At 36.1% G+C, this 24,144-nt stretch overlaps 1 long non-coding RNA gene across 2 annotated transcripts in view; it reads left to right on the top strand.

Moving 5' to 3' along the window:
• Positions 1-24,144, top strand: part of LOC123001477 (uncharacterized) — a 427,451-nt gene that overhangs the window by 45,041 nt on the left and 358,266 nt on the right. For both annotated transcript variants that reach the window (XR_008956189.1, XR_008956190.1), the window contains exon 2: positions 15,535-15,619. This is a non-coding gene — a long non-coding RNA (uncharacterized LOC123001477). The remainder of the gene's footprint in view (positions 1-15,534; positions 15,620-24,144) is intronic.

Genomic DNA, 24,144 nt, shown 5'->3' with positions numbered 1-24,144 from the left:
AATGTGTGTATATGAATCGCCTCTTTCATTTCTACTGTGATATCTTTAACAAACTTAAAATTGCTCAGTAATACTGCCTGTGAGTGGGCTTCTTTGGACAGAAGTTGAGAGTACAAGAGAACTGACTTCATATGCCAGAGAGGAAAATCTTTTGGCAAAAATCAAATGAGGAGTAAAACAGACTGAACAGCAACTAGAATCTATTTTTGTTTGCCATGTAATTACAATTGGAGATGCAAGCCAAGATATATTGCTTCCCTAGTTCATCAGTAGGAATGACTCCCAACAGTGAACATGGAATACCATTTTAGGAAATGATAAACCTGGCAAATTCTGTCTGCCTGGACATATCCAGAATATTCTACTTCATTCTTTCAGTGTGAGCATTTTCCTGGGGCTGATGAGGCATGGTGATGGCAGGAGACACATGTGGCCAGATTCCAACCTCAGGGAAGTAAATCTAGACCTATTGTCAGAAAAAAAAAAAATACTGGAACTAGGAACACTTCGAGATGGTTTGGGGAAAAAAAAAGTCTATGGCATTTGTAAAGTTCTTCCGCCAGAATGGACCTGCAGAATCAATGCAGGTTCTTGACCAATACCATATATTTTCATGTTTAAACACAAAGTGATACATGTAAAGTGCTACTTAATTTTGAAATCTTTATTATTAACCAAATTCCAAGCCATCAGAATAACCTTCTAGCCACTAAAATTTCTCAAATGCTTTTTTCACAACCACATGTAGACTCCATGAAGCCTTACCTTCCGTTAGAATTTAACACTGGCAAAACTTGTCTAGTTCACCCTATATGTGCAAGTGGTCATATGATGCTGTGATTAAACACTTTAGTGACTTTTCAGTTTTTTTCCCACAATGCAAAGGTAACTGTCTAGATTTTGGCTGAATAAATCTAATAGCTGGATCGATAATGGCCTCAAAGAGACTTCAATTCAACTAAATTAGTATTTACCAATGCTTTATATGTTACAGGCTAGGTCCTGAAATAATTTAGGAAATCTAAAAATAATGTCTATTTTTTCAGCTATCTGATGGACTTGATTCAAATTAGTACAAACCTTGTCTTATTCAGTAGGCTCTTGTAGCATTTAACTTGAAATCTTCTCCATGAAGGGTCCCTATGGTACATTCACTACACAGACTTTAGCCTCTATCAACTATCATGGTCCAGCGACTACAGTAAAGGATCTTATTTTATTTTTAATTTTAAAATTTTTATTGAGCATGTCTTTGACTTTTTTTCATACTCATGGTCATTTATGTGGATGTTGCAGAATATTAAAGCAATTTATCTTGGCCTTTCTGACATATCTTAGCTCCTTTATGTGAAGAATCAAAGTTACCTGTTACCAAGTGGTAGTGCAGTAGTTTCTGGTCTTTAACAGAAGGTATTTTAAATCAAACATGCTCTTAAGGAAGCACTTCCTTTTAAAGATTGATTGATTGATTGATTGATTGATTGATTGATAGAGAGTGCGAGTGAGCAGAGGAGGGAGGGACAGATGGAGAGAGAGAGAGGGAATTTCAAGGGGACTCCCTGGGCTGAGCCTAATGCAGGGCTCCATCTCACGACCCTGAGATCATAACCCAAGCCAAAATTAAGTCTGGTGCTCAACGGAGCCACCCAGGCACCCCAACACTACCTTTTAGAAACACTGAACTCCATGTCCAGTGATTTGATGCATCTCAGCCTGTGCAGGACTTGTTTTGTCAGAACTGAGCCTGCTTCACCAGTATTCTGTTGACCCCTATGGCCAGAGATTTTTATTTGCATATTTTGGCAGGCTTTCTATTAGAGATTTTGCCTTTAACTCCCATGGAACAAATGACAATACAGTCCTAGTGACTAGGTAGCTTTCATCAGTGAAATGTTAAAATTGACTTCAATCAAGATTACCTTTATTCAATAAAGAATATCTTTGAAAGAGTCACTGAGAATTCTACATAGAATTGAACATTATATTGCCCAAGAGATTTCCAAAGTTGTGTGTGTTAATTGCCTTCACCAGACTTTTATTTTAAGCCATTAAATTCTTTAAAATGTCCAGTAATACCAGTAAAATAGTCCTTCTTAATACCATCATAAATTTATCAAATGTGTGTGTTCTGGGAGAGTTCCTATCATGAAATATCTTGAAGACATACCAATTAGGTTTTTCATTATTTAAAAATTTTTTTTATTTAAATTCACTTTAGTTAACATATAGTGTATTATTAGTTTCGGGGAGAAATTTAGTGAGTCATCAGTTGCATATAACACCCGGTGCTCATTACATCAAGTGCCCTCCTTAATGCCTATCACCCAGTTATCCCACCCTCCCACCATCCCTCCAGAAACCCTCATTTTGTTTCTTATAGTTAAGAGTCTCTTAATGTCTTGATTGTTTTTAACGTGAAATAGTCTTTTCAGCATGTGAGTTCTGGCGTCATCTTGCCGAATACTCCTTTGCTCTCCTCCAGGGTATTAGATTTTAAGCAGAGTCAGCTCAAGTTTCATGAAGAGAATCCAAGTCTGCTTATCAGGGCACACCTAAATTGTTAGGTTGAGCTTGCAATTATATCACTTGCAATTTATTACCTCCCTCCCAGTTTATTTTTCAATAGGATGCCATGTTGGCCACCAAAATGTGTTGAGATAGCAGAAAATAGTCAGGGGATAAACAAAAGTTCAACAATACTTACTAACTGAGGTTAGAACTCTTCTGAAGTAATTCTGTCGTCATCCTTTAATCCCAAATTCATAATTATGAAATCAAAGGGAATACAATAGAATATAAATAATATGTAATGTTGATATTGAACTGTATGTTAGCCCTAGTCATCAATAGCTTGAGTTTATCTGGTAGAAATATATTTTTTTGTGCAAAATATTGGCATTGAGAGGAAATATTGAGGAAATATAATATGTAGTTTTTCCTCATACAACTGAGAATATAAGGTCTCATCTGATAGTAATATATTTAATGAAAGGATATAAATGTAAATATACATTCTTAGGCATCAGTTTATCAGAGTAATTCCCAGATATGCAAGAGAAGCTTTTTACACTATTACTATGTGGATGGAAGAAATTCAGCTCAAAATTATTAAGCACTAATTAGATTATATGGTAGGTACTTGGAATACAACATTGAATAAGACAGAGACTTTGTTCAAGGAACTCACAACCGCATGGGAGAATTGATCTCATTCTGACTAAATAGACTGAAAGGTGAGGCGGCCTTAGACATCCATTGCTTCAACTCCTTGGAATAAAATCTGGCATTGCAACCCTTAAAAAAAATACCTACGATCATATTTTCTTTTTGGAGTTGGTTAGAAAAACATATAAATCAGACACCTGAAATATGCACACAGTATTCTTGAAGCCATAAAAAAGGGGATTTTCCTTAGTTTGCATCTAATAAAATAGAAAAGCAACCCACATGACAGAAAATGGGCTTCCTGAAGGCTCTGGCAAGCCAAGCTCTGCTGTACACAGTGCTGTACATTCAGAGTAACAGGCCTGTGTTGACACGTTGCAGTAAATGGGGCTCTGCTGTTGCTGCTGCTGCCACTACCAACTCAAGGAAGAATTTCAAAGATACATTTCCAAGGCTAAGATTTTAATGACTTTTCTTAGTTCTGGTGGTTCACTTTAGCAAACTACAGATAGGTCCTGACAGCACATCTGGAAGGATCATCCATGGACATCTGAATGCTGTGGTGGGGCTTCCAGGGATGAGTGCTAAGCATTTTCACAATCTCAAAACTGCCACATTGGTTGGAAGGTGGATATTTTTAATCATTTTCTTTGAGGAAGACAATTCTTGATCTTCTTATATTTTTGCTGCCCCACTTCATCCTCTTTAAGGAATGTCTCTCTTGTTACTCAAGAACCACCCCCCCCATTAATAATAATAAGTATTTTGCTTCAAGAGATGTATGAAGAGAGAGAGAAGGAGCACATATTAGTCATCTTAGTTTTAACCCATTTTATGAGGTGCCCCCCCCCCACATTTTTCTTACAAGGATTTAACTGTGCTTCTGCTTTATTGATAGAGCACACTTGCTAAGAAACAAAATAGAAAGAATGGTAGAGAAGACATTAAGGATTCAATCCTCATATAAACAATCAGAAAATGTGTGGACCACTTGACAATGAAACTGAAATTATGAATATATGCCTATTTCCAACATTTTATTCCCCCCTCACCCAACACCTGGTTCTACTTAACCCTGAGGGTGTGTGGTAGGGGAATTTTTACACTTTAGTTATATACAATCAGGAAGAAATGAGGAGGACACGAAAGGCCACTGGTGATAGAATTGAAGTAGAAGGAACTAGGGAATCTTTAAAGAGAGAGGTTGGAGAGAAATTTTGGTGTCAGGAGAGTGGATTGAAGAAAGGAGGACTTTCTGAAGGGTTACTGTGGTCTACATAGTTCCTGTTCAATATTCAGAAGATTTCGCATTAATGACTTGAGTAATTTAAAAATAGTTCTTTTGTCTTCTGGACTGGGTTTCCTGAGTAACGGTGCTGTTCCAAGAGTCTGCATTACAGTCTGAATAACTGCTTGCTGAGTCATCTATCCAAAGATAACTTTCCTTGGTTTAATATCATTTATATGCATTTCACCTCATAAAGTTTTTCTTTCATTTTTGTGGCATGCCTTAGTCTTAGAAACAGGGATTCAGTTGTACTCGATTTATGGAAAGAGTGCTCTTCAGGAAAACCTTTACAGGACAGACTGAAGCAGAGTAAGAAAGGAGAAAGAGACAAGGGAAGGTATGGTCTGAGGTCAAGTCTAGGCTTGGTCTGTTGCATAGGGGAGGCTTTGGACCTTTCTCTGCACTGAAGAGTTGACCCTTCAGTCGTGGGGTTGTTAAAGAAAGAAATTATCCATGACACTTGTTAAAGATGACAAGGCAGACTTTATTCAAGGGAAGCTGGTGCAATGGGGTTTTGTGGTAGGGCAGAGAAATAGGACTCAACTCCAACAAGGACAATTGGGAATTTATAACCAAGGAGCAAGGAGGCAGTCATTTGGTGGAAAATTACTAAGGGATACAGAGGATTCTTGCTGGACTGACTCAACAGAATTCTTAATGATGACAGGGCAGGACAGCAAAATGTCAAGGGTAGGGAATGAGAATTTGATCAGATAGGGAGTGGTCAGTACCAAGTGTGGTGGATTTCATCAGACTGACTGAGCAGAATTCTTACTCAAACTGGATTCTACAAGAACATATGGAATCTGAAAGTCCAGTCTAATGGAGCAGAGAGTTCAGAGGAGTCTGATGAAATCTTGGTCAAAGGAGAGAGCCTTTATTAGGTGGCACATATCCTTCCTGGGTGAAGTGGCTTCCACCAACCCAGGACAATTTTCTGGCGGAGGGGAGCATCTGTGAACTGTCAGCCACCAATACTCATAGCCGCCTGGGTATGAATGAATGCATCAGACTGGTAAAGGTAATCAGGTATTATGCAGCAGCAGAATTTGGATTTATAAGAGTTAACACGGGGCTGACTCTGCACAAGACAGATGAGATTTGCATCTCTATGGGGCAATTTGACGAGGTATAATATTTCTTTCTCATGCCAGTCAGGCCACATATTTGGACTCCTTAACAGGGTCCATTAAGGCTTGTGCCTCAGACCCCAGCCTCATTTTAGGACCCTGTCCCTCACATTCTACCTTTACCATACACTAAACTTCTTCAATTTCCTAATCCACCATCCCTTCTCTCATCCACATCTTACTCATTTCTAATTGGTACCTTCATTTGACTGTTTCCTGCCATTCTTCTTGCCATAATTTAGACATCAGTCCATCCTGGAGCCTTTTCTTGGTAATTTGAATTAGATACCTTCTTCTGGCCTCTTAAGGAACTTTTACCGCCTTTTAGACTTTTCTAAAATGTTTTTTAATTTATGGTTGGCTTCTTTATCCATGTGGGTCTATAGACTACAAAGTCTATGAGGGCAGACATTAAAATTTTGCTCACTATTGTATTGTGGTAGCTGACATATAGTAAGTATATGCATTATGAGTTTATGTATGAATATATGTAGAATAAATGAAAGAATATCTAAATTTTGCATTTCTGCAAGAATGAAGGTGTTATAGCTCTGTTAAATGTAGAGTAATAGAGAATATAGGTTAACCCACACATCTAAAAGAAGAGCTCGTGGGTCAAATGTTAGTTTGGGCAGGACTAAGAAAGCGCTAGATAGTGAAGCCAGTGGGTGAAGTGCAGATTTAAACAGTTTTCTTTCACATAATAGCAAATCTATTTTTCTAATGTATATGAGAATACTATCGTGCCTAATAACATGCCTATTTATATGAAAGTATATCAGCAATCAAGGTAGCATTTACCCTTATGCATTGTCCCAAAGGAAATTAACAGCACAAGTATCACTGGTGAGGGATATAATAGAGGTCTACATAGTTTTTATCTTTAAAGAGAACCTATTCAGGGAAAGACTGGGAACTTCTTGTCTAGACCAGAAGAGAACCACACCATCAGGATGGATAGGGATACAAGTACTAGTACTGTGTGTGATGAAGAGCTGTGTGACGCTGAGTCAGAAAGGCTTCAGGTTAGTGCCAGCTCTGGTGCCAGGATGAGCTTGGGCAGTGCTATTACCATCTTCATTTCCCAGGTTTATAATTTGTTACAGTTTCAACCTAGCAGGTTGTTGTGGGGAGTCAGTGAGCTAATGCATGTGATAGGCTGAGCGTAGCACCTAGCGCACAGTCAATGCTCGATGACTTTCAACTATTTTACCATAACATACCATACTGGCCAAGCAGGGGGCAGGGCTGGTGGGCATGAGAACACTGGACATCTGCATGTGGAGTATTTTTATGTAGAATGGCGTGGGAGCAGAACTGAACCACAGAATCCACCATTGCCCATTGTGCCTAGTTCATACCTGCTTATAGGGTATAAGTCTAATGATCGTCATGGCCTCTGTTGAGCAGTTACTATGGTGGGCACTTTAGCTTACTATTTCTGGTCTTTACACTATGTTTGAGTTACATTACTATCATCTTAATTTGACAGATAAGAGAAATAGGCTCAGAAACATCAAAAGATTTGCCCAAACTAATAAATCTGTGAAGTGACCAGAGCCAGGACTGGACTCAGATTCATCTAGCCGAAGGCAAATTTTAAGGTTAATTTTAGAAAAAAAAATATTTGAGGACAAAATGAAACCCAGGATCTCGGCACTGCATTTTCTTTTCCTCTTGCCCTGTTAGCAAGCCATTAGCCAGCCCTCAAATCAAGTGCATGTCCTCAGTGACATCAAGATGGGGTAGAGGCTAATTGGAATGTAACTGAAAAGTAGTTTTACTATGATTTCCTTTGACCGTAGTCTCTAAGGTGCCTCCACACCATTTCTCTTTCCAGCTTCTCTAAGTGCTGGGGAATGGACGTGCTTTGGGTTCCTTTTGATTTGTTCTGTTTTCTATATAATTTACTTTGCACTGTCCACCCATCTACTAAATATACATCAACCTTAAAACCACAGGTGTCTAAAAATTGGAAGCATCAATTTAAAGATATTTTTCCTGCTCTTCCTTTTATGTGTTATACAAATGATAAAGATGTTCTATGCACAGGGAAAAAAAGGATGCCATTGTATAAAGACTCCTTATTTTGGATATGAAAGCAATCTTCAGTGTTAATAATATCTATTCCATTTTTCACTTTCCTTTATGTTGCTATTAGACAACTCTTTTTGGTGTAAAATATAAGGAAAAATGGGTATTTGGCATTAATCGTGTTCAATAGGGAATTTTATTAGTCTTTTGTTTTTCATATTGTAAATTTTCTAACATAGCTCACATTGTGAAATTTTCTGATGTAATGGTCTTATAATTAGGGTACATCTTACTACTTTTTCATAGATCAACATAGCATCAGAAAATTCCAGTGCTAGAAAGGTTGCAAAAAATTATAAAACCTGGTTTCTCAAAGTGTGTTCCAGCATTATGGGTTTCTTACCATCTCCACCTCCCCCCTAAAACAACAAAGTGCTTGCATGCCTAAGTGAACCATGAAAACAGTGATTTAGGATGAATTACAAAATACCTCCTTGGCCAATCCACACTGTGACTCTCTACCAGCAAGTACAAGGTACAACATTTCTCAAGTTCACCATATTAACAGTCCCCTCAGTCCACTCCCCCCTCACCCATCTTTTGTGGAGCATCTTGTGGGACCCATGTGTTCCAGAATATACTCTGGGAAAACCGATCTATTCAAATATTTCTATCTGCAGATGAGGAAACTAAGCCCCAGAGAAGTTAACTAATAGCCATAGTGAGACCCTGGATATCCATGTAATCTCTACTTCCCCTGTTGAAATCAGCTCAGTTGGGATGTGGGCCTGAGGACAGGAGTCAGACCAGAGGGTTTACTCTCCAGGCCACAGAACCTTTGGTAATATCAAGTTATAGTCTGTAATATCAAGGTGGTGTCTTTTCTATAAAACGAATGCACTACAGAAGCCAAATCAAAATGGGCTTTTAAGTTATAATTGAAAATAAATGATGGCTTTTGATAATGGGGTGTGACCCAGCTTCTTAATACAGGCAAGTACTTTTAATCACTGGCTAAACTAGTGGGATTTTGGTGTCCAGTATAAAATCCGATTTTTGAGGTATCAATATACCTCAACACATTTAAATGTGTTAAGTGATCTACTTGAGCTTACTTAATAAAAAAAAAACAGTAATTCATGTTTCCAGATTGTGCAACATTAATTTTTATAAGTTTTGTTTTTATTTATAGAGCACGTATTCTGTCAGGAGGGTCAAATGTCAAAAAAATCTATGTGTTTTAAGGTAGAATAGATTATACCATTGCCAACTGATTTTGATGAAGTACTTATTTTGGTATGGTATAATAAAGCAATACAGGAAATAAGGTAAGGCTAAATTAGGAGACTACTTAACAATTGTCTTTTTTCATCATTTAATCAGGTAAGAGGAACATCTGGCAGTCTGGGGTACTCTTAGCATCTGATCATAATGGCCCTCGGGGTGTATGACACAGCAGTGAGGGAATTTTGATTTCAGTGATAATTATGAAAGGTCTGCAAGCAGTTTTTTCTTTAATTTCTATAGTTCCTCTTTCCCCACTTCAACCCCCATTCTTTTGTCCCTACTCAGCGTCCTTTACGTGTAGCTTGCTAAGTTATACTGGATAGCTGCTAAGGAGGAAAGGAACTGGTTATCTTTCCTCCCATCTCTTTATCTAGCCCTCTAGTTAAACCATTGATCAAATGATATCATATATTTGTAGGGAATAGTGAGATTTATATAGTACTTCCATAGGCATTTTTATTTAATTCTTACAAAAATGCATCAGGTAAGCACAACAGACATTAATTATCTTTACAGATGTTACATATGAGGATTAGGGAGATCAAATGATTTGTCCAGTTCACAGCTAGAGAACAGACAGACAGGAATCAAAGCCATGTATGCTTCTTTATTTTAATGAAGTATAGAATATGTTTTTCTCCATTACAAAACTAATTCACGTGGATTATAAAATATTAGAAAAAGTAAAAAAGAAGAGCATGAGGAAGTATTACCTGTATCTCAAACATTGAAAGATGATCATTACTCAGATTTTGATATACTTCTATGTGGTTTTTTAAAACTTGTAGGAATTTTTAAAATATAATTTTATTCAACCTGAATATATGCCTACATCCCATTTTTTTCTGGTTGATCTTTTTATGTGCACATTTTTAAATGTTATTACAAAGTTTTTTACTTGACCCTGCTGAAAATTCAAAAATTAAACTTGCTAATTTTAATGTTACATAAAAATCAATCATCTCCCAGATGTAGAGCCTGATACTCTTACAAATCAGCATGTTTAAGTTTCACTCTGTTTTCTTCCCCCTTATTTATAAAATAGAATAGAAAGTAGTATAAACATTTATATATAAACATATTATATTATATATTACAATACAAAAATGAGATCTTAAATACATATCATACATTACATGCTAGAATTATTTTTAGTGTAGTAATTGCTCCTTTCTCTGACTCTTTTCTCCTCCATCTACATCACAAAGATGTTGACAGAAGGTTCATGTGTATTAGCAACATTTATTAAAGACATAAATGTTCTGAGGTAAAGGAGTGGAAAAGTAAATTGTAGTAACCTCAACATGTTGAACATGCTTTGCAGTCTTTAAAGATGTTTATGAGTGTGCTGTACCATCAGGAAACACTTATTAAGTATGTAAAAATTCACAGAAGTGAATTAAGAAGGAAATACACCAGAATGTTGATGGCAGTTTTCTTTAGGTGACACTTAAAAATTGAACAGGTATTTATTATTTATGTTAATTTACCCGAATAGTTAGTAATCAAGAGACGAAGTTCAAGGTAGAGACAAGACTCTCACCTGCATATTTGCCATTAATCTCTTCCTTGACTGTCCTACCCAGTGAAGTTTCTTTTCATCTCAATGGCCTTTTCCTAGTCTGTGATAATATGTGAATTATGAACCAGTTTATTCTTTCTCATATAGGATTTTCAAAATTTATTCTTTTTCTTTAGTAAGCTGTTTATCAATATGTTAAGAAGAGTACATTTTAGAAGATTGGCCTTCAAAACCTCCTTTTTGATTAAAAGGACTCTGATAAAATATGAAAGGAAAGACATTTACTTTCTTCGTATTCTAGATTTGTATTTTTATCATCTATGGAGTGGCAATAATAGACATGTTGATAATATTTCGCTAGTTCCTTATTAGTAAGTCATTTGGGCAAATAGGAATACAATGGTGGGGCATTGAATTAGGAAAAAAACACATACAGGCAATCACTGAAATTATAAAACTTTCCTTAAAATCTTTGTGGTTGACAGTGAATTGCAAGACAGTTAACAAAGGTCTTTAGAAACTCAGGAAATATAAAGTAGCATAAGCGATCCTTTGCTGAAGTTAGGGTATGTCTTTAAACAGTATAGGTATAGATGTTTGGTCCAGTTTATTTTTAATTTCTCCATTTTTCTATAATGTGCATAATATATTGAAAGCATTTTATATCTCCTTTTTTTGAGATGTGCATCATCTGTAACAACAATTTGTCGCCAAGGCAACCAAACCTTTGCTTAATGTCCTATACTTTAGTAAAATAAAATGCATGTCATTTTAAGTACAGTTCTTTTTTTTAAGTAGTAATTGTTTGAGATTTTACTTTGAATGAAAATGAAACTGTTTATTAATCTATTTCCCACAAAAACACATCTTTCTAAGTGTTTAGAGTGATCATTCTCAGAAATATGATTGTTTCAGGTCTGAGAAGCCATTCTTCTCTCCCTCTGCCTCCTAAGCTCGACAGAATAACAATCATTATGAGATTTAGCTTTTGGTCTCCATCCATCTATGCAGTTTGAGCTTCCTTAATCCTATTGGAAACACAAATGAGTATAAAAAAAGTAATATATTCAAATCAAATAGGAAAGTGAAGCTATTCACAAAATTCACCCTGTAGAGACATCAGCTGTACAAATCTAGACTGATTTTAATTTTTTTCAGTGGTTTTGGTGGCCTTATGGGTTATCAAAATTAATATTGATTGATGCTTTGTGCTTCAGATTTGAAGACCATGTCCGATATATGCAGCTTCCTAACATTCAGCTCTTTCAGGTTTCTGTGGCCTGCTTTTTTAAAAAAAATTTATTTGTGATGTATCTATTTTGTTAGGAGCAGTTATTGCCTCTATTTGTCCATGGAGGACATTTGTGAAGGAGAATAACTTTTCTGAGACTCATTCAAAGCCTTCCGAATGAGTTTGCTTCCATCTCAGATAGAGTTGGTTTGTTCTGTTTTTTACCACCAACAATAGTCTGTCGATTGGTTGGTTCCTTCATTTAAAAGAATGTCTAGCGAAGTGAGCGAGCAGAAGTTTGACCAACTCCCTTCTGTGGGTCTGAAGAAGGGAATCAAACACTCAAGACCTCCTCATTAACTTCATGAAAAGAAGTCAACATATATCAATCAGGGACCGTGATTTACAGGAACTTCCTAAGATTCTCATATTTGTTTACTTACTCTTGTTCATTCTTTGTTATTCTGTTTAATCCTAAACTGAGTGGCATTTAACAATTGAAAGACATAGGATCTATGAGCTGGCTTCCAGGAGCTGTGAAGGCTGGAGGAGATTGGGGAGGGAATGGTAGGGAATCCCCATCCCACTCCTCAGCAATTTGAGGGAAATGGAGACAGTTCTCAAAGAATTGAGTGAGTGATGGCGGCATTAAAAGGAGAGCACATAGGGTCCCTCAAGTTTGGACTGTGAATACAGGAGGATGACTGTGGAGCAGGAACCTGAGCTTGAGGTGAGCCAGCACTAATAAAATAGAAAGGCCAGTGTGATCCTGGTGTGTGACCTTGAGTCAGCTTCCCCAGGCTCTTCCCGTTTGCTCAGGCACTTCCTGTTCTCAGTTAAGATCTCCAAGATTTTTGTACTTACTCTTTCAACTTAAGGGGATGTTGGGACTGAAGAAACTGAGTTCACAGTCCTTTGTAATCAGGTGGGATGCATAGTGTTTAAGAGCAAGGGAGACCTTTTTGGGCCTCAGGCTTTTCATATGTGAATAATAATGTCTATCTAATATCTGTAAGCAATCAAGGCACTTAGCACAGTAGCTGGCCCTACTTCTATTGTTGTTTATCTTTTTTTTTTTTTTTTACTTACGTTTCTTGGCTTCTTAATTGGTTTATAACAGTCTTAAATATCAGGATCATGTCTGGAACCTGTTGTAGCTCTGGTGCCTAACGTAAGCACTGTGCATTGTGGGGCTCAGTAAATGGCTTTTTATGAATGCCATATGCCCTTGACTGGAGAACAATAGTAGCTAAAACTAACAAAGAACTTATTATATGCTAAATTTTGTCCATATTCAGGTAATTGCACAACAACTCGGGGAATTGATCATTGCTGTCTTATAGCTGAGGAAACTAAGGCTCCGAGATGAAGTAACTTGATCAAGTGGTCCAGCTGGGATTTGAACTCTGGTCATCTGGCTCCAGAAACCATTACCTTAATCACTGTGCTTTGCTGGGAGCCACCTGGACTCCCTCAGTAGATCCATCACTTCTCCAAATTAGGGAAAAAAGAGGAAATATTTGTGCCGGTACAAAATGGGCCAGTGGCCACCACTGCTTCTGAGACTGGAGTGATTTTTCTGTGTGCTCCATGCCAGATAGCAGAGCATGTCCTTCCTTTTCCAAGAAAGTGCGAGAAGCAACCTGAGTGCAGAGAACAACTTCAAGAGCAAAGTGTGTGGGTCTACTGCTGCTGTTCTAGCAGTTAACTCTCCAGAATGCTCTTTTTTCTTCACAGAGCTCTTTCCACAGAGAAACTCCTGTTCTACTCAACTAACCAACAAGAACAGTAAGAACTATCACAGCAGCAACACGCTCATACTAAAAATGTAGGTTCATCCATGTACTGTTCAGCCGATGAGTTTTTATACAGAAGGAGCTGATGGCCATCGTGTTTGTACATATATTATAGATTTGTACTGTATATGTTAAATGGTGTTTTTTCCTCAGAAGACCCCTCTGTGCTGGACAGAAAGACCATGGGCTATCTGGACAGACAGATCTGTGTGTAAGCCTAGTTGTACTGTGTATTAGCTGGATGAATTTAGCCAAGTTACTTAACTTCACTGAGCCACAGGGGATAATAATGCATGACTTGTAGGACTGTTATGAAGATTATGTTTTGAATTCCAAGCGGTTTGTATGGGCAATGAGAATCATTCAGCTACCTACCACAAAGTAAGCTCTGCTTGCTCTACCAGTATGGCTGTCCATGGTTACCTTGATTCACTAGACCATTACACAATTATATTTTTCCTCTTGGCTTCACAAATCTGAGCATAAGTTTCTTTCAGCATTCTTAGAAAATTCAAATGGCAACAATAGTTTTCTTGTCTTGGGCACTAAAACAGAGCACTTTCGTTCCAGGTAACTCTAAGAAATCTATACACATGGTATTCTGTGAATCATCATAATTTTCTTATATGTAACAGAATAGAAAAATATGATTATGTTGATTCAGGGGCTTTATAAGAACTTGTTGGGTTCTAATATGAGAAGTATGAATTGAAATATGCCCTGTATTATCCAACATGCTGACACAGATGTTACTTAGATGGATTAGTATCTAATCAATGAAGTTACAGCAATCTTTTGGTTTCCTAGTATTGTTGTATCCTGTAGAGGTGGTGTGACCAACTGTCCTGATTTCCTGGGATGTAGGGTGTCAGTGTTAAAACTGGGGAAGTCCCTGAAAAGCCTAAACACATTGAGGACATGTGTTAAAATCAGTTACACAAATTTATCTTCTAATAAATTTATTAAAATTTCAAATAACTAGTTTAACATAGTTGCTCCTAAATGAAGTGACTGCGCATTTTATTTTCAACTTGAATTTCTAGGTTTTATATTATTTTGAAGTTTATATTAGTGTAGGTATAAGTTAAAATTTAGAGTCAGAGATTATTAGTCTCTTATCAAAATTAACTAAAGAGAAAATTGTAGGTTTGAGTGATCTAAGACCTAACCAGAAGATAATTTTCAGACTTAATAATTGGACTCCTTTCCAAATCCTTCTGCATGCTGAAAATGGCCACCTCAATGCCTTACCTCATCATATTATATTATTAGTGTGTAATTTATAGCTAGAGTCTTATTTTTGACAGGTTTGGAGCCATATCTAAATTGTAGAGCAGTTTTAGGAAAGCTCATGCAAGAAAAAAAGGGGGGGATGCTCTTCAAAAAATTTTACTATTATCAGAATCAAGAGAAAACAGAAGAATCCAAAAGAACAAAATTAATTTTCTTTTTCTAGGCTAGAGTGGATACTGCAATTCTCATTTTCTAATAAAAATACACAAAGACTCAAAAGACTTATAGTATGAAGTTGGCTTTTGTTCTTGCGGCGTGGATGTTTGATTCCTCTAACGTGTGTCTCCTGTCCCCTACCAATTCCCTTCCAACTTGTCACCTCTGACCTTCATCATAGAACCTCTCTCTTCTACTTACCAAAATTAGTTCTCAGGAGAAAGCTCAATATTAGTTCACACTGCTGTATAATAATGTAGAGTTTAAATAATTATCCATCCCCGAACACTTACATTTTAACATGAGTGACAGTCTTGGTCTGAGAAACAAACTTCTAAAAGTACAAGTCCAGATACTAAAAAGTCCACACAGAAGAAGGGAGGTGGTGAATGTTACTGTTGCCTCTGAAATCATACCATGGAATAATCATTTTCCTAAGTAAAAATCTGAGAGGTTTGTCTGGTCATGACTCTAGACTTACGTCTTTGGCCAAGTGTAACTTGTAATTACTTATCAACTGTATATTAACTGTACGTTCTTTAGCTATGATCTGAAAGCATCTAAAATATATTGCCACCTTTGAATGCCTAGAGACCAGAATAATTTTTACATTTTTTTTTTCATTTTTCTAGGTTGAATAAAAATGCACAGACCTATGGCTGAAGCCAGGATTTGTCATTGATACAGCAGAGAGTGATGGCACCCAGGAATGTGCTGGTGAGGAGCTTTGGTTTTTACATGTTTCTTGTCTGCTGATGGCTTCACAACTGTGTTTAGGTAACAGATGACAATCCTGACTCTAGGATTCTAGGTAAGGTAAGCCCTTCAGACACCCCAAGGCATGATTCACCATCAGTTCAAGCCAGTCTTGGCAGTTCTATTCCACTTTGCTTCTGATTGATCTAAGTGTAGATATGACCCAGATCTGGTCAATGCGATACAAAAAGGAAGTTGGCCAATGGCTCTTTGGGCAGATTTTCTTATAAGTAAAAAAAAAAAAAAAAAAAATTCAGAGCCTTAGAAATTCCTTTCCTTCCTGGCTGGAATGTTGTTGTGTGAGGATGTGGTGCTTGAGCTTCAGGAGAGATCTTGAGATCATGGGGTAACATACCCAAGGACAAAAATGCAATACTCTCAGGATAGCAGAGCAGATGATACTATTGAGTTGTTGTACCAAATTTAGAATTGCTTGTCTCCTGAATTCTTATTTTTTAAGATGAAGTCTTTACTCGGTAACATTTAAGCAAAATGTTCTGTAACTTGCAGCTAAAAGCATCTTGAAGTGCTGCAATCTCGTAATAAAATATTTTAATATGATCTGTAAGTATTTTTAAATATTATATAAAATGAATAGAGCCTCTTTATTAAAGTTTGTTATATTTATTTTTCTGTAAATTACATTTAAGGGAAAATAATGCCACTTACATAAAAACATATTTTCATGATAAATCCTTTGGTTTTCTCTTCCAACCAAATTGCTACCCCTAACCCTTTCCTATACATAAGATCTGGAACCACTACTGATAAGAGAATCTAGATAACTTGGGGTTTTGAATATTTCAGATATGTCATAGGCTAGATTGGGGTGTTTGGAGTATTCACAGCCGCCTGGATTCACACCTCATCATAGAAGTAACACCATGAACATCTCCATCCACTCACTTCCTACACAAACACACCACACTTGAACTGTTGACCTTTCCTGTTTATCCAGTTTACTTCTGCAGCTTTAGTTTTATGTTTTTTATTCTTCCTTTCTTTCCCCCTATTGCCAGATGTCTTTGCTACTGAAGATTTAACTTAATTTGATTCTCACCTCTCCCTTTACCCTGATTTTGCTTCTCCGTCCCCTACTTCTGGCTTCATATTTGCAGCCATTCCCGATCTGGTCACCAAACCATCCATCTATCTTTTATGCAAGCCCCTGAATTAGGGATCCAAGCAGATCAGGCCCTAATAACTGGAGTTCCGTGTAATTTAGTATCTTGTATAACTGCTGGACTGCCTGTACTTTTATAGTTTTTGCTTAGTTGCCTTTAAACACCTGACAAGAGTGTCAGATAACAGGCATTTGTAGAAAGCACAGGAGTAGTAGAATAGGACTGTAGTAGAGGTTTTCTTATGTATGTTTCCATATGTTGCATAATCTGTGAATGAAAAGATTCACAGGCTCAAATAGTGTAGCACTTTGAATTTAAATGAGAATGTATCTATATAAAATCCTAAATTCTGAAACCTCAGTTATCAGTGACTATGAAATAAAGTTCAATCATTTATTATGTCCAAATTAGTGAGCCCTGTTTGGTCTGATTGCTAGAAATCACTGTCCTGCTAAATGTGTTCCTTATTTTTTTGAGATTCTCCATGAAACAGCATTGTTAGAACTTTTATATTTCAGCACTTGTGAAGAGATGCAGTTTAAGTGATACTGAAGTTTTTTTTTTTTTTAAAGATTTTATTTATTTATTCGACAGAGATAGAGACAGCCAGCGAGAGAGGGAACACAAGCAGGGGGAGTGGGAGAGGAAGAAGCAGGCTCATAGCGGAGGAGCCTGATGTGGGGCTCGATCCTGTAACGCCAGGATCACGCCCTAAGCCAAAGGCAGACGCTTAACCGCTGTGCCACCCAGGCGCCCCAGTGATGTTGAAGTTTTAAAACTGCTATTATGATGCTCCATGGAGAATTATCTGAAAGTTAAAACTCATTTGGGAAGTGAGGATGGGGTAGGAATGGTTTCAAAAAGGTTATGTACATGGAATGCTTCTTTGGCCCTTACCTGCATTACGGATTCTGTGCTTGTCTTTGCTCAACACCAATAAATTTTTTACTGCATGAATCATTAGATGCTTGTCAGGTTTAAGTAACCAACATTATAGAAACATCATGGAAAAAAGGTGGAGGAGGATGAAAAAATTACTAAAGAATAAGTGGAGAAATTGCATTATATAGAACCATGTCATTCAAGAACATTTAAATTAAACAAGACAGTAAAAGCAAAGCCTGAGATGATAATAAAGCAAAGCACAATGATAATAAAAAGGCAAGAGTAGATTTCAACAAATCAGTTATATTTTTAAAAGCCCCTACATATTTCACAGTGTGAAAAGTATTGATAAATCCTTCTAGGCAAAATTTATTTTGTGAAGGAAGCATGGGGAATTGTAGCATATGCCAAATCTCTTGAAGTGGACTCCTAGCAAATGACAATATAATGAGAAAAAAAAATTAGTTTCTGAATCTCAAGAAATAACCCCCCCCCCCCCGCCCCACATTTATTTTCCGCTTTAGCAAGGAGTCCTTCAGAAGGATTCTTTTAGGTCTTTATTTTTCCCCCCTATTGAATGAATAAAGAGCAAACTGGTCTCTCAAAGAACAGAGATGATTTAACAATCTAGGTGAGACTAATTCATTTAGACATTAGTGCAACGGCCACACTTCTCCCTTAGGACTGTAGTGAGTTTGCCTTCTTGGGCAAAGTGTCTATTGCCTAATGAACTAGACACTACTATGTAAACATGTAGAGGTCAGGAAGTGTCATATGTAGCAACAGAGCTGTTTACAAGTGTTCTCCAAATGTATCTAATTTAAGAAGCTGTGAGGTACAATGGAATATTATTCATCACTATCAGGAAATGAGCTGTCAAGCCATGAAAAGGTGGAGAGGCACCTTAAATGCATGTTACTAAGTGACAGAAGCCAATCTGAAAAGGCTACATATTCATACTGTATGATTCCGACTGTATGACATTCTGGAAAAGGCAAAACTGAAAACAGTAGAAAAGATCAGTGGTTGCTAGGGGTTTTTGCAGGTAGGGAGGGATGAATATGAGGATTTTAGGGGATTTTTAGGGAGGTAAAAAATATTCTGTGTCATATTGTCATGATAGATATATGTCACATTTGTCAGAATCCACAAAATATACAATACCAAGGGTGAGTCCTATTGTAAATTATATCATTAATAATAATTTATCAGTGTGAGTACCGGCTCATCAGTTGTAACAAATGTCCAGCACGAATGCAAGATGTTAATAATAGGGAGAACTGGTTGGGGTGCGAGGGGATGTGTAGGAACTTTCTGTGCCCTCTGATAATTTTTCTGTAAATCTAAAACTGATCTAAAATAGATTAATTTAAAATACTCTATTAATTAAAAATATAATAATCTTTATTATAAAATTATTATGATTTTATAATAAATATTATAAATTTCTTAAAAATTTATTTTTATTTTAATTATTTTAATAAATTTATTTATTAAATAAATACATTATATTTATATATAAATATAAATTTTATAATAAATATTATAATTTATTATAAAATAAAAAATTATGAAGAAGATGAACTATTCAAATGCGTGGATCATGACAAGCTGCATGCAGTCTTTCTAGCAATAAGCCCTTGATTTTGATAGAGTATGCCTAAACCTTATTAAAATGACTTTAACAGTGTATTTATAAGGAATACCTTAGGAGGAGATGAACAAAAGGAGGCTCAAGAAGGATTATGGGGATGAATTAAGAAACACATTTTAGGGGCACTTGGGTGGCTCAGTCAATTAAGCGTCTGCTTTCGGCTTAGGTCCTAATTCCAGGGTCCTGGGATCGAGCCCCCCATTGGGCTCCTTGCTCAGCCAGAAGCATGCTTCTCCCTTTCCCTCTGCTGCTCCCCCTGCTTGTGCCCTCTCACTTGCGCACACTCTCTCAAGTAAATAAATAAAAATCTTTAAATTTTTTTTAAAAGAAAACATACAGAACTAAGTCTTTCCAGAGTTTTATACTAGAGAAATTTTGAGGAATATTTCTTATTTTCATTGGACTGACAATAAATATCTTATTTAATTATAAAGACAAAGTTTAGAAGAGAACGTAAAGAAAAAGCATAGTGAAACATTAGTAATGGATTATAGAACAATGTTCTTTTTAAAAATTACCTCAGTGTTGGGGCCCCTGGGTGTCTTAGTTAAGCGTCTGGCTCAGGTCGTGGTCTCAGGGTTCTGAGACTGAGCCCTATGCTGGGCTCCACGCTCAGCAGGAGTCTGTCGGAGATTCTGTTCTCCCTTTTCCTCTGCCCCTCCCCCCACTTGCATGGTCTTGCTCTCTCTCTCAAATAAATAAATAAATCTTTAAAAAAATTACCTCAGTGTTATGTTTTATCCCATTTACTATTTTTTTCCTGATTATTAAAGTTATTTATGCTCATTGAGAATTGGGAAAATATGGAAAAGAACATTTCAGAAATAATATATAGAAATCTCCTATGATCATTTCACCCAAATATAATCAGTATCACCATTTCGATATATCTTCTTTCAGTCTCCTTTTTCTCATTTTCATTTCTTCATTTATGTTTTATCACTGTTTTTTTTTTAAAAGTGAGTATTCCCTTGTATTAGTTTCCTAGGGCTTAAGTAACAACTTTTTGCAAACTTGGTGGCTTAAAACAACAGAAGTTTATTCTCCCACAGTTCTGGCAGCCAGAAGTCTGAAATCAAGGTGCTGGCAGGACTGCACTTCCTGTGGGAAGCATTCCTCATCTTGTGACAGGCTCTGCCTGCATCTTCACATGGCCTTCTCCTCTTCTCTCCTGTGCCTCTCCTCTGTCTCTTACAAGGACACTTGTCATTGCATTCAGGGTGACCTAGATAATCCAGAATGATCTCATCTACAGATCTTTAACTTAATTACATCTGCAAATGTCCTTTTTCAAAAAAAAGTCCTATTCACAGGTTCTGGGGGTTAGGATGTGGGTGTGTTTTTTAGGGGGTTGCCACTACAATGAACTATTATTGGAAATTACTGAGCAAATGAGTTTTTTTTTTATATTAAGATTTTTGCTATACCATATCTCATCGATTTTAAGTTGCCCACCTTTTCTTTCTGTCATCTCTGCAATTCAAGCGCATTTTACAAGTGGTGGCATATTCATGTTGCTAGCTTGTTTTTTTGTTTTGGTGTGGTCTTTTTAGTAGTACTTAAAATTGTGCTGTACTTTACAATCAATTAGATGAAATACAGTATATTGCTTTTTTTAAAAAAACACATGATTGAGGTATGATTGACATGCAAAAAGCTGTACATATTTATTGCCTACAAGTCAGTGAGTTTGGGGATAAGAATATACCTGTGAAACCATCATCACCATCAGGCAATAAAACATATCCATCACATCCCAAAGCTTCCTTCTACTCTCTCTTTACCATCATCATCATCATCATCATCATCATCATCATCATCATCATTATTATTTGTGCATGTGTGTGTGGTTGGGTGTAAGAATGCTTAACATAAGTTCTACACTTTTAGCAAATTTTAAATATTAATGCAGTACTGTAGGTTAAAGCATTATGTTATATAGTCTATTTTCAGAACTTATTTATCTTGCATAACTGAAACTTTGTATCCTTTCACAGTCACCTTCCCATTTCCCTTCTACCCAGTCCCTGGCAACCACCATTCTCTTCTTCGCTTGTATGACTTGGACTATTTGGGATTCCACATATAAATGAAACCATACAATATTTATTTTTCTGTGCCTAACTTATTTCACATGGCCTAATATTCTTCCAGGTCCATTTACATTATTGCAAATGGAAGGATTTCCTTCTTGTTTTAAAGCTGAATAATATTACATGATATGTATACCACATTTTCTTTATCTATTCATCTGTCAGTGGACATTTTAGTTGTTTCCATATCTTGCCCATTGTGAATAATACTGCAGTGAACATGGGAGTATGGGCATGTTGGCCTTTATAGTTCTTCTTTGGAGAAATGTCTATTCAGTTTCTTTGCCCGTTTTTAGATCAGATTTCTTGTTTGCTTGCCTGTTTTGTTTTTGCTATTGATTTCTAGGACTTTCTTATGTATTTTGTACATTAACTCCTTATCGGGTATGTGGTTTGAAAGTATTTTCTCCCATTTCCTAGGTTGCCTTTTCATTTTGTTGATTGTTTTCTTTGCTGGGCAGAGATTTTTATTTGCTGTAGTCCCATTTGTTTATTTTTGCTTTTGTTGCCTGTGCTTTGGTGCCATAAATATCTAAAAAAATGTTGCTAAGACCAATGTAAAGGAAATTTTCCCTATGTTTTCATCTAGGAATTTTATGATTTCAGGTCTTACATTTAAATCTTTAATCCATTTGGAGCTGATTTTTGTACATGACATAAGATGAAGGTCCAATTTCACTCTTTTGCATATGAATATCCAGTTTTGCCAGCACCATTTATTAAACAGACTATCCTTTTTCCTTTGTGGGTTCTTGTCAAAGATTTAATTGATTGTATATGGGTAGGCTAATATCTGGGCTCTCTTCTGTTGCATTGATCTGTATGTCTGTTTTTATGCTAGTACTGATTACTACAGTTTTGTAATATAATTTGACATCATGAAATGTGATGCCTCCAGTTTTGTTCTTCCTGTTTTTCTTCTTTAGCTATTCTGGATCTTTTGTAGCCCCATATGAATTTCAGGATTGTTTCTTCTGTGAAAAATGCCATTGGAATTTTGATAGGGACTCTATTGAATCTGTAGATTGCTTTGAGTAGTATGGACCAAAGGGCTTTGAGAACAGGTGTACTGATTTACACTCTTTATAATCAAGATTTTGATTATTGACTATTTTTTTTAGTTGCCAATGAAAATTGTAAGCCCTAGTTTTAACGTACATTTGTTTAATATGACTTGATAACATCTTGTTTTTGTCATTTTCCTTTTCTGTTAAAAGATTAGTGTTTTTACTTTAAATTTATTTATTTTATTTTATTTTTTTTAAGCTATGGAAGTGTATCAAGTGAAGATACAGAAAAAGCTCTCAAGAGTGAGAGGGGTCCTGACAGGGTTGACAAACTTTAAATTTATTATTAATAATACTTATGTCTTATGGAATGTCTACCAACTATTTGTCAGGCACCATCTGCTGCAAAACAAATACTATTTTCTTTATTTTATTCATGAGATAACTGATTTGTAGGGGTGATTTATGTGCTTTCTAAAAATATTAATTTCGTTAGTCTGTGAGAAGTATTTTCTAGATTATTTCTAGTTTGAGAGTTGCCTTTTTTATTTGCTCATATTTCTTAACATTCAAAAATGTTCTTTCTTTTTGTTTACTTATTTAATGTGGCCACTGTTATTGTTTTTTTTTTTTTAGTAAGTATGCTTTAGAAGGCCTTCCTTACCTCCAAGATGCATGAAATATTTAATCCTACTTTTATAATTTACTTCCAATATTTATCTCTTTGGTTGCCATTATTGTTGTACTCTGCTGGGTTAAGCCCTACTTGGAGTTTTCCTGACTTGCCCCAAACCATTTAAAAATGTATTTGTCCTTTATTTAATGACTTGTAATATTTACTTCGTAGTGTATTATGTTTTTCATATGCCAGGGCTTCCTTCATAGATATTGCAGCTGTTTTCTTTATCTCTGTGATGTGATGTTAGTGGTACCACATTATTAATTACTATAGCTTTAAATTATATTTAGCATTTTGTAAAGCAAGTCTCCTCAGAGTATTTTCTCCCTCTTAGTACATTTCTACATGACCTGTCATTATTCTTTTTCAAATTTATTTGATATTATTGTTTAATTACCCAAATAGATATATTTTAAAATATGCTGTTTTCAAGTTCTGCCTTCATTCAAAATCTTTTCAGATTTTGACTGAACTTTTGTTGAATTCTTAAAATGATTTTGGACATTGGTATCTATACAATATTTCCTCTTCTCATCCAATTTATTTAAAAATTGATTTGATAATGACTTAAGGATATGATAAGAAAAACATTTAATTACTAATAATCCTAGCCAAATTTATTGTTTATTATTTCATTTAAAATATCATTTTTTTGAATGTCCGTTATGTGTCAGTCACTGTTATGGTCACTAGGGATCCAAACTTGAAAAAGACAGTCATGTTTCTGTCCTGTCGAATTACATTCAATTGGGAAGAATTAGAATAAATATGTTAATAAATACACATATACTATAATTTCAGGTAGCTGTATGTGCTGTGAAGAAAAATAAAGTGGAGTAAAGGGCTAGGCTGTGAGTGAGGGTGAGAATTATTTTCTAAAGAATGGCTGGAAGGGTTCTTTTTGAGGAGGTAATATCTGAGGTGAGAGAGCCAGTGAGGATCATGGGAGAATCAGAAGGAAGCACTTTCCAAATAGTGAGGATGGCAGAGGCAAGGACCCTGAGCGGGACTGAATGTGCTTGCTCAAGGAATGGCATTGCTACC

This window comes from Ursus arctos, unplaced genomic scaffold (genome assembly GCF_023065955.2).
Source record: "Ursus arctos isolate Adak ecotype North America unplaced genomic scaffold, UrsArc2.0 scaffold_29, whole genome shotgun sequence".
Lineage (NCBI taxonomy): Eukaryota > Metazoa > Chordata > Mammalia > Carnivora > Ursidae > Ursus > Ursus arctos.
Note: the sequence above shows the minus strand (reverse complement) of the source record. Positions and strands in the feature narration are given on the sequence as shown.